Consider the following 24,222-nt stretch of genomic DNA (forward strand, 5'->3'; position numbering starts at 1 on the left):
TCGAAGTTTGTGTGGCTGGTGAAAGGTGATTAAAAACCGAAAACTTGCATCTTTCTTACAAAAATTTCTCCAGTTACACGAGCCGTACAGGGTCGTGTGGGGTGTCATTAGAAAGGTAATCACATGTACTATTGAGCCGAATAGGGACTTATTGGGTTTAAAATTCATCGACACTGAAATATGTGCAGTTGAAGTTTTCAACCGAAGACTTACACTTTTCTTACTGAAATTTCTCGAGGTACACAAAACGTACATAATCGTGTGGGGTGTCATTTGACAGGTAATTTAATGTGCTTTTGAGCCAAATAGGGTCTTATGAGGTTTGGATGCATCTACGATGAAATAGAAGTTGAAATGTTTAGGTGTACAAATTTCATCATAGATGCATCCAAACCACATACGACCCTATTTGGCCCAAAAGCACAAATGGTTTTTTATCGGCTTCGCCTCGGGTTGACAATTGACATCTAGTATACGATTCTTGTTTCATAAATAACCATTGCACCGGCATTCATACAACGTTTTATGTAACAGATACATCTAAAGTTTGTAAATTTTGCATGTCGTGACGCTGAGTGGCATAAAGAAAACTTTCGTATTCTCACCTCGGCCCGCGGCAGTTGCTACATTACTACTACATGGGATAAATAGTTGAATGTTGAATACGCGAACTGAACTTTTTAAGGAAGTAGCATTCTGTTGTGCAGTAAAATGAGTGTGAAAACAAATGAAGTGTAAAAGATCATGTATCAAGCACAATCGGATATTTAATAAATATGTCGCAGTACTTTTGCTGTTCTTATTTTTTACATTTTCCGGAAATTTAACATTACATCAATTCAATTTTTAGCCACTAGAACAGAATTTCGGACTGGAACCTTGTTCAGCGCAGTGTAAAGAAATTGACTACACATTGAGTTAAAGATTGGCTGATTAGTTTTACTTACATTACTGAATAAGCCGACCAAAATGTTCTTTCTACGTTAAATCTAAATCTATTTCTACTTCTATTTCTGTTTCATGCATACTTTCCACGGTGAATTGTTCCTATTTCTCCTATATCCGTTATCAGCGTATTCGTATAACTATGGCGTTGTCATACATCAAAACAATTCACAACCATTCATTCGTTAAGTAGTGAAGACGATATATAATTCCTCCCCTTAACACAGGGACAAAGGGATATATATTCTCCAATCAGAACCACGCAGATGCCAACGAATGTAGTTGACAACACAACACAGAAATATATAACCGAACCAAATACATAAACGAACCATGGAGCATATATTTTTCAAGTGGTTTTTGGTTTGTTTTACTGCAACAGAATCATTGAGAATCAACGAGTGGTTTTTCCGTCAGTCAATTCGGGCACTTTCATTTATCCGGTCGCGTTCTCTTGAAGTACTCCGGTGTGGTAAAACTGAAAAGCAAAAATTATTTGTAACTTGAATTGAAAATTCAATTTTGTTGAGAAATAATTTTTCGTATTTCTGGGAAGAATTGAAAAATAATAATAAAAAAAATAATCTTTTTGGCGTGCAACTGGAAAATTATGGCATTAGTCATGGAAAGAGTTTAAAATGTTAGCATAATAAAATATTGATGTCTTCACAACAGTCAAAAATATAACTTCTTGAAAACTTTAATAATCGGTGGTTTGACTTTAACGAAAAAAAAAGAAAATAAGTAAATAAGGAACAACGGTTACCTTATGGTAATTCACCATATAAAATATTTACAAATTACCGTATAGGATTTCGTTACATGTACCACTACAGTTCGTTGTAATAACAACCGGCAATATATTAGAAATTTCCTTTTAACAGCGTTTAAAGTTTAAGTGAGTTCAAATACCTTGGAACTTTTCTGTGTATTATCGTTAAAAACAAAAAAATTGAAAAAAGGAGAAATTATTGAGGAAAGTAAAAGTGTGTGGTTAAACGGAAAATTTTAATTGATTGTGTAAATAAGAGAGAGTTGGTAAACAATCGAAAATAATAACGAAAAACGCTTGGTCGAAAAAAAAATCGAAAGAAAAGGAAAAAAATTTTCTTTTTAAATTGACCTGTTAATGATAACGCAGTGGTTCGTTCGAATACGTTGTCTATCTAGATGAAAATATTGTGATTGACAACAAAAACGGAATATCTTTTATACTTGCCCTGAGCAGTACGATATAAAAGGTAAGTTTTTTGTTGTTGTTGTTCTCGATCTGGTAGTAATTGTTGTAACGTAGGATACAGATTATAAACAGATTAAAGCTAAGAATAGTAATGACCTTTTGTAATTCGTTTTGTGGAAAAGTTTTGTTGTCTTTGTTTCTCCTTGTTCATCGAGAATCGATGTGAACTAATTCATTCAAACAATTTTCAGTGTTCTCTCCGAATTTCTTATAACAGCTAATTGTTATTTAATAAGGGTAGATTAAAAGTGGAATTTTCTTTTAGAAACTGAGTTATAACATTGAGATTTCCGACAAAATTACTGCAATTTAGCATCCATCGGACGATGTGGGAAATTTAATACTTAAAATTAGGACAACTGAGTTAAATTCCAACCGTTTTGCATTGTGTTTCGGTGGAGATACCTAATTTTCTTGATTTTCTCAAATTTTCTTGATTTTCTGAAATTTTCTAAAATTTTCTTTAATTTTCTAAATTTTCTAAAATTTTCTAAATTTTCTAAAATTTTCTAAATTTTCTAAAATTTTCTAAATTTTCTAAAATTTTCTTGATTTTCTAAAATTTTCTGGAATTTTCTTCAATTTTCCAATTCTTTTTGAATTCTCGTAAAAATGACTAATTAAGAAAATTCCAATAAAAATGATTGATTCTGCGTGAATCTAGATTCGAAAACAAGTATTGGCCGACCTAGGAGTTCTGTGCTGGGGACAAAAACAATTTTATCATTCATAGAAACGAAAAAACGATGTTGGAAATTTTATTTCATTAATTAGAAACTTGTGCAAATTCATCGAAGGGAAATAGTGGAGTTTTAAATCATCGGCTACACCAAAAAAAAAATTTTGCTTCTTAGTGACAAAATTTGTAAATAGATATAGAATGATTTTGACTAGTGGGCTTAAATTATTGAAAATGTTGTAGACTAGCTAGAAAAAAAAGCTTGTGAGTGAAGTGATTGGGCTGTGTTGGATTTGGTTGTTTGAGCGATTTTGCTATTTTGCTCAATATAGCAACAACTTTAAATCGACTTTCAAATAAGAAAGAAAATTGGATTTAAGACAGCTTAGAAAGATTGTGTGTCAGCTGTCTGCGTCTAAAGTATCTCTTAAATAATTCCATACTAAAAATTAGTTAGCATTGAATAGTAACTTCAAGCAAAAAATTCGGTTTAATATAAGAAAGTAACACGGTCTTTCATGTTATCTAAGACATGATGAATTGCTAGTCAGTCCTAACTTAAAATATTGACAAGAACTTTACCTAAAAGCCAAATTGACAGACCACAAAGCTTATTAAAAAACCGTTCGATCTTTTCATTAGTTCTTGTCCGGAAACTAACACTAGCAGCCCTTAGCCCCTAGCAGCATTTAATCGGCCTACAGTGTAAAAAAATATTAAGAGTGATACTTAGAATCATACCACTAGGAATAACCGGTTCCGAAGTAAAAATAACAGTACTCCGGTTTTCGAAAAATCGGTTATAGATACCGGTTTTCTAACCGGTATTGCATTCTCTAACGAGAATCGGGAATAATACGTGCGATCTTTCACACATGTAACAAATAGTTTTGTTCTAGCTCTAGCGCATTTACCTTCTGGTTATGACATATTCCCTCAGTTTAGACTGTTATTATTGGCTTAGGATAATGGAGGAAATTACTGGAAATCAAACATTCAATCTCCATGAGAGTCGAGTTTCGACCCAAAAGTGATGCCTGTTGCGTACTATCTCTGTTTGTTGATCAAAGAATAATTTCAAAGATCATAATAGTCATTCTCTATATTTTTTGCGTAATTTGAGTGAAATTATAAATAAAACTGTTTTCATGAATTTTCTACAATTTTCTAAAATTTTCTAAAATTTTCTAAAATTTTCTACATTTTCTTAAATTTTCTTGATTTTCTCAAAAACTTTTCTAAAACACAGGCAGTGGTCAACATAGTTCTTACTGACTTGGTTGTCGTGTTGCGAAGTATTTTGAATATTCTTAATCTTTCCATCGAAAAGTAATTCAATTGCCGCACGATTTGCTCGGCTTTACGCTTCGTATTGGTCGCGTAACTCTTGCAGAGTCCTAATTCCGCTTAATCTCAGCAGGATGTGTGCAACTATCTCACACGACTGCTTTTACTCAACTGATACTTCAATCCGATTGAACAAAATAATAAACGACAAAATAATGAATATTTGTTTATTTTTTGACATATAAACCCATTCTTGAGGCGCCAGTTCAATTCGTCGAACCTACACGAAAAACTTGTGCACACGTAATTTAGTTATTGGACGCTTAGTCGTAGACAGACGAAGTATTTTACGTTTCAACACACAATGCTTTCCATCGACAATGCTTTGTCACTTGTCTTTTTTCGGAAGTGAAGCCAAAAATATTGACCAAAAACAAATTCATCTTTTTGTTCGCCAGAAATAGAATGCTTCCCTTCTAATACGGAAATCACTCTCTGAATTCGCGGAACATGTGAATTTGTACAGTAAAAGCAATTAGTACGTGTTGCTCATTATTTCAAGTACGAAGGTTTTGCCTCGCGTGTTCATCATTATTTCGAGTACAAATATGTTGAACATAGTCAGTCCTCCTTAAAAAGTACAAAGAAAAAGGTTCGTGGACTGGAATGACGTATGAGGAACTAAAAAAAATGTCAGTCAAGTTTAATTCGGTCATTACACATTTTGCGGTCTTTTTTTGCTTAGAGATTGATGTTTTTTTGAAGTAAAAAATGTTCCCTTCGTAACAATAGAGGACAAATTTCAGAGATCAGTTTACTTGCACTGAATTCGCAAGCACTTACCTCTTAACGACTGATCCCCAAATTGGCGGCGAATTTCGATTTTATCATAAAGAATTTCGATGTTTTCGGTAGCGTTTGAGACTCAAAACTTTCCCACTAGTTAAAACTCCCTTGGTTCACACTCTACATTGCAGATATTACTTCTTAAAATGTCTCAAATCTCAAATCCCTCTACAGAAACTAAATTTGTTTTCCGAATAGCTCAATTAAAAATTTTCTATTTATTGACAAGCATTGTACACATCGGTACAGTCTCTAAAGCGCCGCATTCATTTCAAGCAATTTTGACGAACATAGGCTTTTCAAAATCAGTGCATTTTGGAGACTTATGCTTAGTTTCCTCTTACCAAAAAAAGTACTCCGTGTGAGAGACAAAATTGAATTTTTTCAATTTTTCTTTGTTTATTTGACAGCTTGCTCTCTAACGGCTCTCTCACGGAGTACTTTTTTTTAAGTGGAATGGGCACTTTAGAACTGTAATATTTCTTTTACTTTTTTTAATAATTTCCGAAGAAGACCACAGACAATGAAAAGTTCACTGATGCTTTTCATTTCTTTCTCTTTGTAACAGAATTAACCCATTTTTATTGCAAATATTTATTTTGACTTGTGAGTATCAATACTCTCAACTGTCACATTATCAGAACAATGTAATGCATCCAATTCATCATACAACAACAGTCTCTATAAATCTTTGACCATTTCATATCTTGCTACTTTGACGAGGAAGTTCATATTGTGATTAGATTGCTAAAGTGTCGTAGAAAATATTATTTAGTGAGAAACGGGAAATAAAGTGAACTTTACTTCAGGGCAGCTAAAAATTAAAAATTAATATTGACGGAATATTTATGTGAAAATTATTAGCTAATTATGACCGATAGATGACCGAATAGAAATGAATTCGAATGCATCACCAATTAGCATATCGGAAGTATCGGAAGTCTTTAAGGCTAATACACAGTTCTTGAAAAATGCATGAAAAATGATGTTCGGTCCACAAGTTGCAAAATGCGTGAAAAATGTGTTTAATCGCAGTCCAAAGTTAACAATTTACATTTTATTAGGATCCAAACTCAGCGCTATTGGTAATTATTTTCGCCAAAGGTACCAATAGCGCATAGTTTGTATTCCAATAAAATGTAAATTGTTAACTTTGGACTGCGATTAAACACATTTTTCACGCATTTTGCAACTTGTGGACCGAACATCATTTTTCATGCATTTTGCATGGATTTTTCACGAACTGTGTACCCATCTTTATTAACCGAATCAATCTTTTTTTCAAGTTTCAACAATTTGATTTGGCTCGCATCAAGTTTCAATAGGCATCGTATATTGTTCCCCTCGGTTTTGAATAATTTAATTCGGGTACAGGTTCATTTAATGTCTAAAAAAACTTACCCAAGCAGCAAATATGTTCAGCAAATTAATTTCAAAGATTTTTTCAAAATTTGCCGAAATTAGCCAAAATTATCTACGTTTTTGTATCACTGGGTTTTGGTGACGGTCACGGTCACGGTCATGGTCACTGGGTTTTGGTGACAATGGCTTATTATTAGCCAAAATTTACCAAAATTTTAATTTTTTGTAAACTCTCCCGAATAAATTTACCAAAAATATGCACTGCTCGGGTTACTTCATTTCATTTCATCTCATTTCATTTATTTCAGTTTCAAAATTACAAATACAAAAACATCTGCGTAGCTCTAGTGTGACGAAGTCAATTCGAAAGAGCTACTTTGTTAGACTAGAAAAGAAAAAATCTTAGATTGATCAGGAATTCCACTTTTTACTATAAACTTTGTGAGAAAGAACATTCTTGTCCACTTACCCCACTTACAGAACTTAGTTGGTTGAACTGTTCCGTAGCATGGATAGAAAGTGAATCTTTTCATTTCACCTGAATTATAAATTTTACCGACAAGACATAAACTGGCAGAGAATTTGCTTCATTTTGTGCTAAGGCAAGTCTTTTTTTGTTGATTACATGTAAAATAAATCGATAATTTGGTGAAAATTATACAATTTGTTGAAATTAATGCAAAAGTTTCATAGTGAATGCAATTACCGTCTCTTTTTTAAACACCGGTAAACGGTATTACCGAAAATTTCGAGAAAATTTACCGGTAAATTACCGGTAGTCTATATTATATACAAAACGGCCTAAGTGTGCTTAAAATTTGAATTAAGTGAACGATTTGATGAAAAAGTGAACCGAAAAATACATTTCAACGCTTCATTATAATGAAAATGACGCTACGTTGGAAAAACCTCCGCACTTTGCATTTTGAATTTCGACCGCACTTACGGCGTAAATTAAGTTCAATTTTATAATGAAAAAACTCAAAATATTAGCTGTGTTTAAAGTTTAATCAGCTTCATGACAAACGTACGTTCAATTTGAACCTAAAAAATGATTTTGTTCATAAAATTTTACTTGTAAATGTTCATCAGTTCTTTAATCCTCAACCTTTTTTACGTAAATGTTACGGTGAAGATTTTTCATAAATCTAGAAGTTAAAAATGGTTTCCATCTAAAAATGTTTGCCGTAAGAGAGCACCGTGAAGGGTTTCTATTGGTTGAACTTCGTCTCTCTCGTTAAGATTCGCTTCTTCACAAACTCGTAATGTCACATCAAAAATGTCATACGAAATACAAGTGACAAATCCCAATTCGATATTTAAACGGTTGATATTCAATTTGATTCTATGTTGCAATTTGCCTTCTCGGGTTCCATTTCATTGGTGAACCTGAGCAGGCTAGATATCCATTTCTTAGACTTTGCAAGTTCTCAATATTTTATAATAAAAGTTAAAGACGATAATGTTGACGGATTGACTCTGTCGATATCACGCATTATTATTTCATTTGAGCAAAATATCATCTTGCAATTTAAATTCGCCTATTTTCGATACTATGATTAAGTTTCCATTCCACTCAACAAAAAGTGAGAGAGCGAGCTGTCAAATAAACAAAGATTTTTTTTAAATTCTATTTTGTCTCTCGCACGGAGTACTTTTTTGATAAGAGAGAACTAAACATTATGTCCTGAGGTAAAACCGGTTATCAAAATTTTATTTACCGGTAAACGGTAATAGCCATTACCGGTTTTTTACCAGTTTTTGATTACCGGTTGCATTCACTAATTTTGTTGAATTAATACGTGTAGAAAATTGTGTAAAACATGCATCGTAAGTGAAAGTTTCGGAATAAATGACTCAGCCGGAAGCGATTTTAGAAAAATGCACGATAAATTGCTATAGTAGCTCTGGTAAGATGCATATTTACAACCCTTCGGTGCTAAGCAAAATACTGTGGATTACAAACCATAAGCCACAAGAGAAAATGACATTTTTCACCTATCAATGGATCTATAATTCAATCTTCATAATAAATTTAGAAAAATCGAAAGGGAAATTTTTTGCGACAAACAAAGAGATTGTTTGCGGTTTATCCTGATTTTTTATCAATTTTTTGTTTATGAGATCATGAATTTTCGTTGGATAATTAGGTACGGTAAACGGAAAAAGCTCATTAAATCCCAAAACACAAGGAATCATCCGAATAAACCCTTCGAGAAAATGTATACCAATAATGTTGGGTGAGAACATTCAATTTGAACTTTGTCGTTTTTAATGTGTGCAGTGCAATGAAATATTTTGTTGTTGTTCACAAAGTTACACAGTTTTAAACCATTCAATCCTATTACGCGAGATAATTATTGCACAAAGGTGAGCGAATACAACAGAGCGTAAATTCTTACGGTGACAATAATTATTGGTACATACCATTTATTACAAATTTCGTATTTCTTATTTACTTGACTTTTTTTGTGGTGGAAATGGCATTATCTTTTTTTATATACTTTATTCAAAAGACAATGCCATTTCCACCGATGGTAAATAAACATTTTTTTAATTGAGACTTATTTATTGCCGTTCTTATATATAATTATTCCACCAATAATATACCAATAATTGCACAATGCAATAATTCCGAAAGGATCAAATAACAAAATGTTTATTTAACATCAGTCGAAATGGCATTGTCTTTTGAATAAAGTGTATAAAAAAAGATAATGCCATTTCCACCGACATAAATCAGAAAATTCATAAATTTAAAGCTCGTTCAATAATGTGATCTCAGATTTTGTTAACAGAAAAGTGGAGCTTTAATTAGCACAGTCTAAATCTTTAATTGTGTTCGCTTTGATTTCAATGAAATATAATTCAGATTTGTTTTTTTTTTTTTAAATATAATCATTCCACAGATCTGTGATGGAAGCGTTTAATGAATTCATAACTGAGATTCAAAATGCTCTTTAAATATTTGAAAGATTTCGTATTAATGTCGGATATACGATGGTTGATTTATCAATTTTATACATGCTCTGAATATATATACACACACACTGTACACACAACATAATAAATATAATATCCCAGGTACCTCGACATGCATGTATAGAGAGGGTGGCTTTTACGCGATACGATGTGGTTATAACAACACACACCATATGACAAATTGAGTAAACATATTTCAAATATAGAGTGATGATATATTACGCTTTACCCGAAGTATTACTAGGAGTATTTTTGGTGCCATTTTATGAAAAGAATACTTTTTTTGTGTGGATGGATGATACAATTTTTTTTTTCTTCTCTCTTCTTCATGCTAGGAATCTTTTTGAATGGCATTATTGTATTTTCGGTTCGTATGTTTTACGTAGCGTTCTTCTGTTGTATAACTATGTGAGTGAATTTAACATTCTTTTTAAATATAAATATTTCCCACATATAGAATGAAGCACCTTTGTGACTTTAATGGTTTTCCAACACTTATAACACAGTTGTCGTCAAAATTTCGTTGGATAAAAATGCAATTTGATTTAGTTTTTAGTTTGGTGGATCGACTAGAACAAGCCCAATGTATAGTGTCTGATATCATCATGTCGTATTACATCACATAGAGTACCAACATGGTAAGCATGGTTAATCACTTAATGAGTTAATTAGCAAAATTGTGAATACGCACGGCTAATCAGTGATTACCCATGATTAACCACCATATTTCACAATTAATTTTAGTTTTGCGACGACTCGTCCTCGTCTCCACTCGTCTTCTTGTTAATCACTGGTTAATCATGTTGATCACGTCAATAAGAACGAGTGATTTCCCCCTGGGATCGTCCAATGATTTTTCTCCAACCTAGGCTCCTTGTCACCTATTGTCCTTTTGCTTGTAATTTTTGAACGACTATTCGAACTCGACTTTCATTCACCTTGATTAGTTCATAATTTTTTGTACTTTTTATCCACCAATCACCAATGAACGTCAACACAAGGTATGGTCGAATGTCAAACTTTGTATGGAGCGGAGGACATAGCGATTTCATATAAACAAACTCACCTCTCATGGGAGGTGAGTTTGTTTATATGAAATCGCTATGTCCTCCGGTTTGTATGGACAGACCATAACTGGTTCATTGCCAATCACAACATCACTGTGAAATTAGATTTGTGATATTTACGTCAAAATAAAAATGGAGAAAAATTGTTGCAATTGAATAGTTGTAGCCCATCTATTTCAAATGTCCCCATCTATAATTCAAGACGACCGTCCAACCAAAATGACCTTTGTTTATTATTTTATTTACAAGAATCGTTTTTTTTTTTACTATCAGACAACAACCGCAAGGGAAGAGTGTGTAAATTCGAAATCGTCCGATTCCTTTTTATAAACAACAACAAAAAAGTGGGGTACACCAATCCAATTGAGCAAAACGATTCCAGGGTTTTCCGTTTCCGATTAAACGTATTGCTTTTATGCCTCAACGAACCATTGACTTTTTAATGGTATTTCGCAATTTAGTTTTCGCATAAACTAAAATCCATTTGAAGAGTTTATGTATAATAATATGCCCGTTGAATGCGTTTCATTTATTCATTTGTAGATTTAGGAGGGAACGAAGACGGAGATGAAAATAACAGAAACATAATCTATTGGGTTTGGCTTTATTCGATTATTTCATTTTTTATGCTAAATTTTGCAGGTAAATCCGAATGTAAAAATTCACTAGGTATATGGATATATACCATACCATATAATATACCAAGCATTGCATTACACATGTAAGAACGATGGATGAAAAAAAAAATCTAAATCGAATTTATATCCGTTTTATATATCAGTTTATCGATACTTATTGGAAGAATTTCACTCGATGTAATAAAATAAGCCATCGTCAGAACATTGCACTTTGTATTATTCGTTCCATGTTACGTGCCTGTAGAGGAAGGTTGTTTCAAGTGTGTATATTCATAAAAATTTACGGTTTTTATTTTTAATTGGCGTTTCGATATTTTAATCTTAGCAATTTGACTACTTGTTAATGGTAATTTAATTTATATAACGTCGAACTTTCCAGACTTCTGCATAGTTAATCACGTATGAAATAAGATCAGATAAATGAATAGAACATTTATACCATTCCGGTCTCATCCTTGCCTGTGTATATGCATAAGTATATGAAAGCATAATTTGCTGGTATGAATTATACTGGTATGTCGTATGTCATTATAAAGGTTAGGACTCCGGCTAACAAACTCACTTTCGAGTTTCTTTTTTGTCGAGAATATCACGTACGAAAAACAGTAATAACATTTCGGGTACATTCACTTCGCACGGTGGGGTTGAACAAAACTTTTTCGCAATTCCGGTCCATAATCATCACCTTTCCATGCATCTATTTAATGTCGTTTTGAAGGTATTTATTTCACTGTATTTCTGGACACAGTGCGATATTACCCTTTTTTCGCACGCTAAAGAACCTATTACCTTCAACGAAGGCTAAATTTTTATAAATAAAAATCTTGCATTGACCAGAAATCGAACCCCCGACACCGAAAGGTTTTTGAACACAAAGCAGCGACTATAGCCATTCGGCTATAGAGTCACACAATTATACCGAACGTATTGTTGAAGCGTATATACTAAGCATTGACTACTCGATTCCATTCAACGCGTCTCTTTACATCACATTGCAATGTGTATTATAATGCAGCCTTCTTGATCGTTCAAATGAATTTCTGTATACACAAGAATTTTGGAACAAAATGTAGGACAAGTTTTGCATTGGAAAGGTGATTATGGCCCAAAATTGCGAAAAACGTTGTATCTACCACGGTAGGTATGCCGGTATTTTTTCGCACACGACGTCTTGTCGACCTCGGCTTCGTATTGAAATGGCTCCTCTCGACAACTTGACCACGTAGCTACAGCCAGCTAAAATCGAAAATTCGACATCTTTGAATGGTGATGTGTCCAAGACGAAGAAAGTTTTAAACTCTTTGAATGGCGATATTGGTAGAGGATTCCATGCTCTATTAAACGCCGAGAATGGATTTTCCAAAATTTGTTTGAATTGTATAATATTTGAAAATTTTTATTTTCACCATCTTCGGCGAAACTAGGACTCATCTGCAATACACAGGTTGACCCTGTCTGCAACAAAACAATGATGCCTGATCAGCCTGCAGTCTAAGCTTTACAACGATACAACACTCGCCATACCTGCCTCACAACAAGTATCTGTTACAACATTTTGTTTGCAGCAAGGTCACTCTACGGCGATATTTTCAATTTACTATCTATCTTCAAGTGTCCGTTCCTTTAGAATGAGTGGAATTGTTATGCATTCTTCATAAATAAGTGGTATAAGTTATATGCAGCAATTCTTTGTCGAGAGCAACCCGACTACTTATATTCACCGCCTAATGTAACACGTAGATACATTGTAATTAGGATGAGAACTCTTTGAATAAAGTTTAGTTCTGATTGTAAACTCAATACGAAAAGTCGCATTTATTATTTCCATCGCTAATACTCTGCCATCAGGTTATGGGCCCAGTTACTTTAGCTGGCTGTAGCTACGTGGTCAAGTTGTCGAGGGGAGCCCTTTTAATACGAATTAGCTTAAAATTAGCCCCTCTATCCGTTGCGATAACAATCTATATTCAAATTGACTCGTCGGTCCCGCACGGCCATGAGTGCCTGTTCTCCGAAACGGCTGGAAAATTTTGCGAACTGAATCTGGTTCCTTATAGTACTCGAGTCCCTCAATAAGACTATAAAAAAAAATCAGGGGTGGTGTTGCGACTCTATTTAAGTTTTGTTCAACCCCACCGTGTTCGGACTAAAAATTATATTTTAAGTTTTCGCATTGCTTTATGGAATTGCAAAGGGAAACACATTGCGTGCAAAAAAAAATTGTGAATTAAAAATTCTTTCAAAAACAAAATAATCGCAGTAGAAAATCTATAAGCTACGTTATGTGCGGTCAAACGATGCCGATATAGATAGAATCAGGGCTGACTTTTTCCCGTGTGTATTAAATATTGAATTCAAAGTGTATGAAAGGATGCTTTAACATTTGGTGGCAAATTCATTCGGTTTTTGGGAAGGTCTATTTGGAAAAGTTTTTTTTTAAGAAACCCCCAAAATGGTTGCTTGTTTATAAAAACAAAGTCAAACAAAAATGTCGATCTGAAAGTTCTTTGAACGCTTTCTATGAATGTTTATGTCTGTAACGTTGTACGAAATAAAATATGAAATTTCTTATCGAACTTTTATATTACTGTGTGGCATGGAAAAAAAGATGAAATCCTTTGAATATATCAGACATTCGTTTTTCGATTATTATTTTTTTTTTTTAGAAAATCGTTATCATATTTTCAAGATGGAAACATTACCATTTCATTTTCGACAGGTAATTTGATCGGCATTTTTATATAATGTTTTAAGATATGCTCGGTTGTGTATGTTTATGTTATGCATGTGTGTACAGGTATTTCGTGTTTATCAGAAATATGTGTACGTTGATTTGCAAAGCGTAAGCTGGGATGTTCACAATCAATTGAATTATTTCAATCATAACATAGCTGGATACATTAGCATCATGAGTATACGTAATAAATACCACAATCTGAAAGCAATTATTGCTTCAAACACACTAGACAATTACCTGTTCGGACACACATCTTCAGACATTTCGATTGAAAGTAATTAAACTTCAAGTTTAAATCGAAACCTGAGCACAGGCACAGGTATCACAGGTGGTTAGATAAAAAAATCACTTTTTCAATCACTTACCTGCTACACACCCACTCACTCACAGTCTAAAGTTGCGAACATTGTCATAAAAAGTTTCGATTAATTTTTTTTTTATTTTGACAGGCTTTTCAATTTGTAATACGCTTGACAACGACATTATTTCCCATCGTTTATGACAACGATTTTCTGATTCGTTTATATTAACCGGAAAATACTGCTTTTTACAGGTCTATTACGTTGATTGTTCCAGGACCTATTATTGCGAATCAATTACGGAGATTTACAGAAATGACAGAACGACTTACCGAAATTTACTGACACAATCCCAAATAATAGGTCCTGGAACGTACGATTAATTTTGTATTGATTCATTTGTTTGATTAAATATATGTTTTACTCAATTAGCCATTAAGATAAATTTTTAGACCCGTACGAAGTACTGGGGTCTTATGCGTTTACGCATACGTCCGTAACACGTCGAATTGGACTCCCTGAGTAAGGGGTCATTCATAAATGACGTCCGGTGCTGAGGGGATTTCGGACGCTCCATACAAAATTGGGTCAAATTTGACCACTTTTGCGTGACGAGTGACGAGGTCTAAAACTGACCAAAAGTAGTGGACGTCATTTATGAATGACCTCTAAGGGGAAACCTATTGTGGTTGTCTAGAGATGCCAAATAAGTGAAAAAAAAAATGTCCGTCTGTCCGTCTGTCCGTCTGTCCGTCTGCACGATAACTTGAGTAAAACGCATCCGATTTTGAAAATTCTTTTTTTTCCCGTTTGGTAATGTCAAAAGACAGGCTAAGTTCGAAGATGAGTGATTTTGGATCGACCCTTCCCGAGCTGTGGCCCAATAAGTGCTTTACGGTTTTTCGAAGATATCTCCGGACATTCAAACGTTACTGACAAATGTAAGTGATACGTCAAATAAAAGGTATTTACAATACCGATCGACAAAAAAAAAGTTTATGGAAATTGGATGACCGACTCGTGAGTTAGACCCCTTGGTGTGAAACAGGCACAGGGCGGCAAGCAGTTTTTGCTTGTAGGTCGGCCACATTTCAACATATTTCGTCTGTTTTAGCTTTATTAGATAGGTATTGACCGTTTGACCAAAAAAAGGTTTTGAAATTATGTTCTCCGGAGCGTGAGCTAGGTCTCTTGGAGTGAGCTCTTATCTGGCTACTCGGCCGTACAGTGAACGTGGAGTATTTTGTCAATATCTCGAGTAAATTTTGACCGAATTTCATGAATTTTTTTTTGTTTGAAAGGTATTAACGAATGTAAAGCGTCGGTACTATTTCCGGTCTCCTAACAAAATGGCTGCCGGCGGCCATATTGGATTTTATTAAAAGTGATATATCTTGGGAAAAATGGTACTTAGAGTGTTTCTGTTAACATGGAAATAATTTGTTATGTGTGTGTGGGGTGTTTCAGGCATTCCATATATGGACATCTATATATATCTATAGTCACCTATATTGAGCTATATAATAGCATATTCATCTGTGAAATGTTTATTTATAGGAAAATATAGGTAAATATAGCGGTATATAGCTCTTTAAATCGGAATTTATGAAAGTTGACTTCGTACGGGGCTGTCTATATTGCCTCCGGCAATTTATTTGTATATGCTAACAAGGCAAAGAAAGATAATGTAAGTGATTTTAAAGGGCGAATAGCTTTTCAGTAGAGAATGAAGTAAAAGAAATGAAGAGTTTCACAGTAAAGGCTTTTGATACGAATAGGTGTTTCGTACGGGTAGGCGTTAGCTATGTTTCTATGTAAATTGACGTTAGCCAGACTTCTGTCGACAGAGATGACACAGTTTTAATACAGTTTCGTTTTCTTGTTACTTCTTAATGGTCCACATTGTGTGCCTTTTAATTTTGTTGAGAAGCTTCAATTATTAGTTTGAATACAGGACAAATAATTGCCCTTTTCAATTGAAAATTCAAAAAACCACATCGTTACAAGCCCCTCAAAAATATTTGATTCGAAATATATTTCCTCGTTCTGATATCGGTAAATCGTAAATTATTAAACTCAATTTTACATCGTGTTATACCATCCCCACACAAGCTTATAGAAAAAAGTCTGAGGTAAAAAAAAACGTAAAAACACTTGACACTATACGTCTTTTTGGTGAATTTGAGAGAAAATAGTATAAGATTTTCGTCTAGAATTCTATTGGGATTGGAATGATATATGAGTATGTTGAGACGTAAGGAGTGTTATTCAGCAGCTTTTCCATATTTACATGTTTTAGGATCCGTACCACCTTCTAAAGCTAGGTCTTGAATGCATGAATATACTCATTTTGGTGAATACATTTTGAATGTGACATTTTGTCAACTCTTGTATATTTGTTCTATATTCGTAAAGCACATTTTTTTTTGGACAGATTTTGAAATGGATATCATTAGTTGGATGAGGGTTTATTTTGTTGGGAATATTGTGTGACGTAGATATGGGGAAATAAATAAACAAAACAGCAACCAGGAAGCATAAAGAACAACATGATAATTATAGATTATTGGGACAAGTTTCAGGAACGACGTATTCGCTTTTTCGTTGTATTGTTATTGTCGCAGTCGGTGGCAGCTCTAATAATTAATTAAATTAATTAAAATGTTAGCGTTTGTTTAGAGATCATAAACATTGATAAAAGAGTAACGAAACATATCCACATCAAAATTTCTGCCCAACTTTTTTGTTGTTGCTTTGTTTTGTATATTATATATTGATTGGGGTTTCGTTTTTGTTCTCACTTTTATCATTGGTTAAAACATAGGACACTTTTGCGTCTTGTTATTTAAGATGACGCAAACTACGTCTATTATTACAATCCTATGCCCTCGGAAAATTAATTGCTTGACATTTAGATATCTGTAAGCATTTATATTACGGGCAGATGATATTGTAGTTAATTGTTCAAGCAGCAGATGTGCGAATCATTGAAATATTGACGATGCGGTGACTAGCTGATAATATGCAATGTTGGTCAGAAATTATTTCTGGTTATCATCATGAACCGAAGCGATAGCGGAGGTTCGTGACGCTAGTCGACTCCCTAAGAAAAGAAAACAACCAACGGGAGACTAAGGAACCTATATATAGGCGAACATTTTAACTTTTCCATACTGAACCAAATCAAAAAAAATATTATGTTCAAACGAAAGTGCTCGTCAATACGAGTTCAACGAGCTATAGATCATTAAAAACGGTGGTCCACATCCGGAGAAAACACCACTTGAAAACCACTTGAAATGAAGCATCTTCACACATTTTCAGCACATTCTCCATATTCGAGTTAATAGAAATGTTTCATGTGGGTTTGATATACGTATCGAACCACTACATCTGTTTGCGAAAACTGCGCTCGCACTTTTGCTAAAACTTATATTAATTCAATCTTAACACTTTTTCATCGGCAAATCAATAAATTTTATTGAAGTTTTTTACTTAATTTCTGTAAATTTAATTAAAACATTTTCATGCAAAAAACCAAAAAACAGACTTATATGAAAGCCATTATTTCATTCATAGAGTTGGGATAAAGTGTCGCTTGTACAGTTTCGTTAAAAACGTGTTTTGGTCCTAGTTTTCATTGACAAATGCAGCAATCGCAATTTTCGATAGAGAAATTTCTAACTTTAATTGACAGTTGCGACAATTTCGTCATGAAAACAAGGACCAAAACACGTTTTGAATGCCTCGTTTGTTTTCAGCATAAATCTTTTTTCGATATTTCAAGAAAATGGCGGCCATTTTGAAATTTCGGATTTTAGAGATATTTTCGGCTATACGGCATGTAGAGAGTTGGGATAAAGTATCGTTCGTACAGTTTCGTTGGTGGAAAACTTTTATCGATATTCCCAGAAAATGGCGGCCATCTTGAAATTTCGTATTTTTGAGATATTTCCTGCTGTACGGCATGTAGAGAGTTAGGATAAAGTGTCGCTTGTACAGTTTCGTTGGTGGAAAACTTTTTTCGATATTTCAAGAAAATGGCCATCTTGAAATTTCGAATTTTTGAGATATTTCCGGCTGTACGGCATGTAGAGAGTTGGGATAAAGTATCGTTTGTTTATTGTCGTATGAGGGGTTTCCTCAGCATCTGCCACTTGTGACGCATTTTTTTTGTAAAACTTTCGTTGTAAAATCTCATCGGTAAACTACTCGTTGACATATTTTCTTGTTAAAATTTTCTTGGTGAAAATTGATTACGTTGATGCGAAGAATGCGTCACCAAAACTGATATCAAATGTTTTGGAAGTTTGATTTTTACTACACTAGCGTCACCTTTTCCTCTTTGAGGTTTTTGTGGGATAAGATTTATATTCCAAAAAATCTTTTATGTGAGGGAAAGATAGAAAATTTGACTGCTCATCGAATTTACAGTTCTTTACGGCAGATTGAATAGGCATTTTTGAGTACTGTCAAGGCTGGAATGGTTTCCTGTTATAATATTAAGAGACCTATATCGTGATATAGATAGCAATAAGGAAACGAAATTAACAAACAACAACATTTCGGTTGAAATACCACAACATGTAACGCTCAAACCAGAGGTTAATTTATTTTAACCAGAATGTTACTTTTGTAAATCATCATTTGATTTTAAATTAAATTTAGAGTTTAAAGAACAAGAACAAAAAAAAAAACAGAACGAACTCAATTAAATTACATTTCTATCCTCTCTACACCTACTTTATAGGAACATTTTTCGACAATAGCTAACATTCTTAACCGAACCACTCAACTTGTAAACGTTTGTTCAGATCAAAATCACTTTTTCTTTGATGTAATATAGAAACCACACCTTGTATGTGAACAGGGCCACAGGCAAATTTGCCATAAGATTGGTCTTACATCATGCATGTTGCGATATATCTACTCTCTTATATAAAATGGAAATTCGGTTGCCATGATATAAGAAAATGCTCTTAAAGATAAACATACACATTCACCATGTGTACAATGTACAGTACACATATATATATTCCTGGTGAGTGTTATTTTATTGTATTATGCCTTTCATTAAATCATGCAGTGATACTTTGGCTGCTGTCGGGTTATGGAACGCTTAATTAAACTGGAGAAATTTAAATCGATATAAAAGGATCGTTGGCAAGGTGCTACGTTTCCTCAAAATTGATTGTTTAGGAAACTTGTAGCAACAAGATGATAAATTTAATTAAGTTTCTCGTTGGCAGAGGAAATTCAGAGGAAATCTCGGACACATTTTTTAGCAGTTTAAACTGAAATTGAATTAAATGAATGGATAATTGGATTCCTAAGTTGTATACATGATGTTGAATGGGAGTCTTGGACTAGGAGTTTTTAATTAAACTGGAACGTATCCAGGAGTAGCATAATCGTTAGTCGTACAGCCTTATACTTGAATGTGACTAGCTAACATAACTAACGTACATCAGTTTTAAATTAGTATCCGTTGGATACTCTTACGAGATTTTTTAAGAAATCCTCACTCAAACACCGGGAAACTAAAAAATTCCGTTCAACCGGATCATAAATCGTTGATGTAAATTGTTTTCGAAAAACGTCCCAGAAACACCACCGAGAATTTAATAATATTATTAAATCCATTTATCCGTAAAGCTATTTGTCAATTTAATCTGATATATTTATTTGTTACGTTAAAGTGCCAAAGAATATGGAATGTTATTCGCTAGCTCAGGCTATATAGTTATTGAACTCACATTTTTAGCCCCGTACGAAGTACTGGGGGCTTATAAGATTAATATGCCGTTTGTAACACGTCGAATTGGAAGCAGACAGTAAGGGCAAAGCATTTGGTTATGTTCATAGATGACGAATCCGCAATAAAAAAAATGTCCGTCCGTCCGTCCGTCCGTGACCCCTCTAGCTTGAGTAAATCACAACCTTTTTTCAAAATTCTTTTTTTCCCCGATTGGTATCGACAAAAGTAAGGTCAAGTTCGAAAATGGGCATGGTAGGGTCGGCCCCTCCAGAGCTAGGGCCCTATAGGTGTTTTTGAGTCTTTCGACGATATCTACCGAAATACGCACGCAATAGCTGCTTGTGATATATCAAATGAAAGGTATTAACGAGTAGAACAAAGTTGCTGAACATTGTTTTTGGGTAAGATGCAACGTGGGCTTGTTGGGAGGGCTCAAAGGTCGTCACTCGGCCCTAAGTGTTTTTTGCACATAAATCGAGTAAATCTCATCCGATTTTGCTAGTTTTAGTTTTTTATGGAAGGTAATTGAATACCGAAAAGAACGTGGCGAAAAAAGTTTCAAATTTGGGCCCTTGGACTAAGGCCGCTACTCGGCCCTAAGTGTTTTTTGCACATAAATTGAGTAAATCTCATCCGATTTTGCTAGTTTTTGTTTCATTTGAGAGATAATTGAATGCCGAATAGAATGATGGCAAAAAAAGTTTCAAATTTGGGCCCTTGGACTAAGGCCGCTACTCGGCCCTAAGTGCTTTTTGCACATAAATCGAGTAAATCTCAACCGATTTTGTTAGTTTTTGTTTCATTTGAGAGATAATTGAATACCGAAAAGAACGTGGCAAAAAATTTTGGGTTTCTAAAATAATGTCGTAAATTGTTGGTTTTATTTGAGAGGTACTTCGTACGGGCTTTCGTAATTGCGCTATGCGCAATTTTAAAACTGAACACTTTCAGTAAATTTGACAATGCCCAACTTGACTTGCATTTTGGTAACAGACGCATTAGAGGGTTGTAGACGTATTAGGGTTCCGGGCTTATTAGGGCTACGGACGTATTATGGTTGCGGACGAAATAGGATTACGGGTTGTACGGGGCGAAGTCGCAGCAAACGCTCCGACTGTTCTGATGCCTTGTTTTTGTATTATTTCAGTGGTGGCACTGACACTTTTCTTGAAAATGATTTTGCAATTAGAGGTATATTGTACGTATATCCATATAGTGTATTTGTCGCACAAAGTTCACAGGGATGGCAGATTTTTTCGCAGTATACCCAATTGGACAATTAGTTTTTTTTTCTCCATTCAATGATATTATACACGCCACTGATCTTTTAGCAAAATATTGCTTGGTGATATGGCATATAGCCAAAAAAAATTGTTATTGATAAAAAAGTGCATTTTCTAACCCCGTTAACTTTCGTTGTCGTATATATTTCTCACAAACACAAAACACGGTCTTTTTCCTCGATTTTCTGTTATTTTCAACAAATTTTGTGGTGTCAGTATAAATTCGATTTCCATACACATTCGTCATATAATCTGAATTTGTTTCGCATTGTAAATCAAATATTGGTTATCCGATGAACATTGAATTTCGATAAATACTCGTCAGAGCAATGGGACTAAAAATTAGTTTAAATGCCCGTGCAAACCAGATCGAATTGGTGACAAATTTTAATGTTTTGAATGTTTCTTGTAGAAATGTTTCTCGAGGAAAAACAACTCTAGCCTTGTCAAGGAATTGATGAGAGAATTGTAGGTTATTTGGAATACGGTTGTTAGTGCTACACTTAAAGAAATTGATGAATAATCATATTTTCGTCTTCAACAGATTCTACATAATTTCTAGACCCATAAATTTGACATTCTTGACATAGATCATTTTCATTATACGGTACTATTCAACGTAACCCCACTTAATTTTTCGTCAAGTAATCTTTAACCTCAATTAATTGACGTTAACTGCGTTCTCGTTTTTACATGAAAAACGTTCGTTCAATCAGAGCCTAAAGTAAGGATTTTCGACTGGGGTGCACTTTTCGCTAAAAGGCGCATTTTCTAAACGGAAAAGGCGCATTTTCTAAACCGAAAAGGCGCATACATTAAACGGAAATGGAGTAAATGTTTAAAAAAAGAATATTTTCCCATACACTGAGGTTTCGGTTCTGAAATAACAAAGTCACATTTCTTAACTTCAGAGTGTATGCCTTCCATTTACCATAGCACCACGACTTTAATGCCCTGTAAACGTCGGTCGAGCGACTCAAATTCGTGAAATTTGCCTCACAGTCATAAAACACTGACAATAACACTAAGAAAAGTGAAGCTAGAGACAGGGACTAACATAAGGAATCTTATGGAGGTTGGAAGTCTAAAAAATGATCATTTATGCGAGCGGAGCGAGCGAAAATTTTGCACCATTATTAAATTTCGGTAATTAAATGAAAATAATGAAGAATAATAGATGGTGGTATGGTATCGTATGGATCATGGTGTTATAAAGCTAATGGAAACAACAATTTTAATAACGCGGTGATTTGGTCAACAATTTAAAAGAAATTGATTTGAAATAATGGTTTTCATTTTTTTTCTGTCTCAAAAATATTTCTTTTGATGTATTTTTCTAAATATTTTTTGACAGGAAATAAGAGTCGTCCTCCGCCAGAGGACAGGAAAAGGCGTTGGAGCACCTCAGAGGGCGTCTGGTGCACTTTTCCCCCAACGATGTATGTTATTTTAGGCTCTGCGTTCAATTCATTCGATATTTTTGGACATGTCTGACGTTTACAAGGTCATGAAAAAGATGTATTGAATCAACGCACTTCAAGCATAGGTGGTACTCTAAATAGGGTACTGAAACTTGACAGTGCTCCATACAAAATTTTACACTGTAAAAAGAGTGGGGATAAAATTTCATACAAAATAGTACTCTACTTGGCAGCTGTTATTAAAAGCACTTTTGCTTGAAGTGCGTTGATTGAATAGTTTTTTTGGTTTGGAAAAATTCACAAATTTCATACAACATAACAGCTGTCAAAATCAAAAACAAAAATGTGATAATTCCTTTTTTTGTAACTGTATGTAAAATCAACGACACATTTTCGATGTATATCGTCGAACCATTTTTTGCCTCGTCTGTCAATCTAAATAATTTCCACTAAATTGTGTCCACCCAAAATAATGTTCGAAGAATTTTACATGCCACATTCGTTCGAAAATCACACTTTAAAAGTCTCGCTTTCGTAGGCTCTTAGACCTTCACTTCCACTCGGATCATCGAAATTCCCACAAACAATGGAATTTTCAACTTATTATCCCCCGTTATATAAATGATTATTACTGGCACGTCACGTTAGTTTACAGACCTCTCACTAATGCATTCCCAGAGTATTGTATTTAAGAAAAATAATTAAGAAGCTAAAATCAGCAGTTAGAAGTGAATGCAACACGTGACCAAGAGGTGAGTGAAACTTTGATATTAGCTCTTGTGACAACATAAATAAAAAGTTTCGAAAACTTATATATGCTCTTAGATTGGCGTATGACACTAATGTGCAATTATAAACTTTACAGTCTAGTCGGCGCGACGACTAAATTTTCGATCAATTGTCTGATTACCTTTAGTTAAATACGTCCAACGAAGCTCCAAAATCAAATTTAGCCACCGTTAAAGTGGCTCCCGTTTCTGGAATGGGACAATTTATACTCCCGATTAACGAATTATGGCATCGAAACAAGAATATTCATATTATCGAATTATTAGAAATTTTAATTACAAATTTCATACAAAACGCCCTCTCAAATGCTTGTGTCGTTTTGTTTGTTATGTGTTGACACTTTTAATTAGTCGAAACATCGAAATGAATAGTTTAGCGTTTGATTTAGAGTTTGGAACTCGTATACGTGGTACAAAATAAACCAAATTATATTTCATTATTGGCTTTTGAATATATCGAATTGGTATACACACACAACGGCAGCGTATAGATGGTGTTCTTGGAGATATTGATATGTGCTTTGTCGAAAGTGATTTCCATCGCAAAGTTTACTTGTTGTATTTTATACATGTGACAAGATGGTAAATAGTCATGTTTAGTGTTAGGTTGAATTTACAACTTCCATTCAATATTAATTTTACATTTCATTTTGTGAATGTGAATCCAATTTCGATTCACATTGTGGCCGTTTTGATATGCTATATGCTATATTGTGAACGAAAAAGTTATTTCGAGCAAACTGTGATAGTATCTATAGTTTTAACTTTTCTGATCATATTGTTTGTTTATCGACTTTTTGACGATAAAGGGCGCATTTTTTTAAGCTGTATACGAAAATGACGAAGGGACAACAAACTCCGTCTTTTGACAATTTTTTTTTTAGACTGAG

At 34.0% G+C, this 24,222-nt stretch overlaps 1 protein-coding gene across 2 annotated transcripts in view; it reads left to right on the forward strand.

The window, feature by feature from the left end:
- Nucleotides 1-1,393: 1,393 nt before the first annotated feature.
- Nucleotides 1,394-24,222, forward strand: part of LOC119067788 (limbic system-associated membrane protein) — a 426,428-nt gene continuing 403,599 nt past the window's right edge. Inside the window, exon 1 of one of the 2 annotated variants that reach the window (XM_037170932.1) lies at nt 1,394-2,186. The gene's annotated coding sequence lies outside the window, so the exon portion shown is untranslated. The remainder of the gene's footprint in view (nt 2,187-24,222) is intronic. The other variant, XM_037170933.1, reaches the window with a different exon arrangement.

This window comes from Bradysia coprophila (genome assembly GCF_014529535.1).
Source record: "Bradysia coprophila strain Holo2 chromosome X unlocalized genomic scaffold, BU_Bcop_v1 contig_128, whole genome shotgun sequence".
NCBI lineage: Eukaryota > Metazoa > Arthropoda > Insecta > Diptera > Sciaridae > Bradysia > Bradysia coprophila.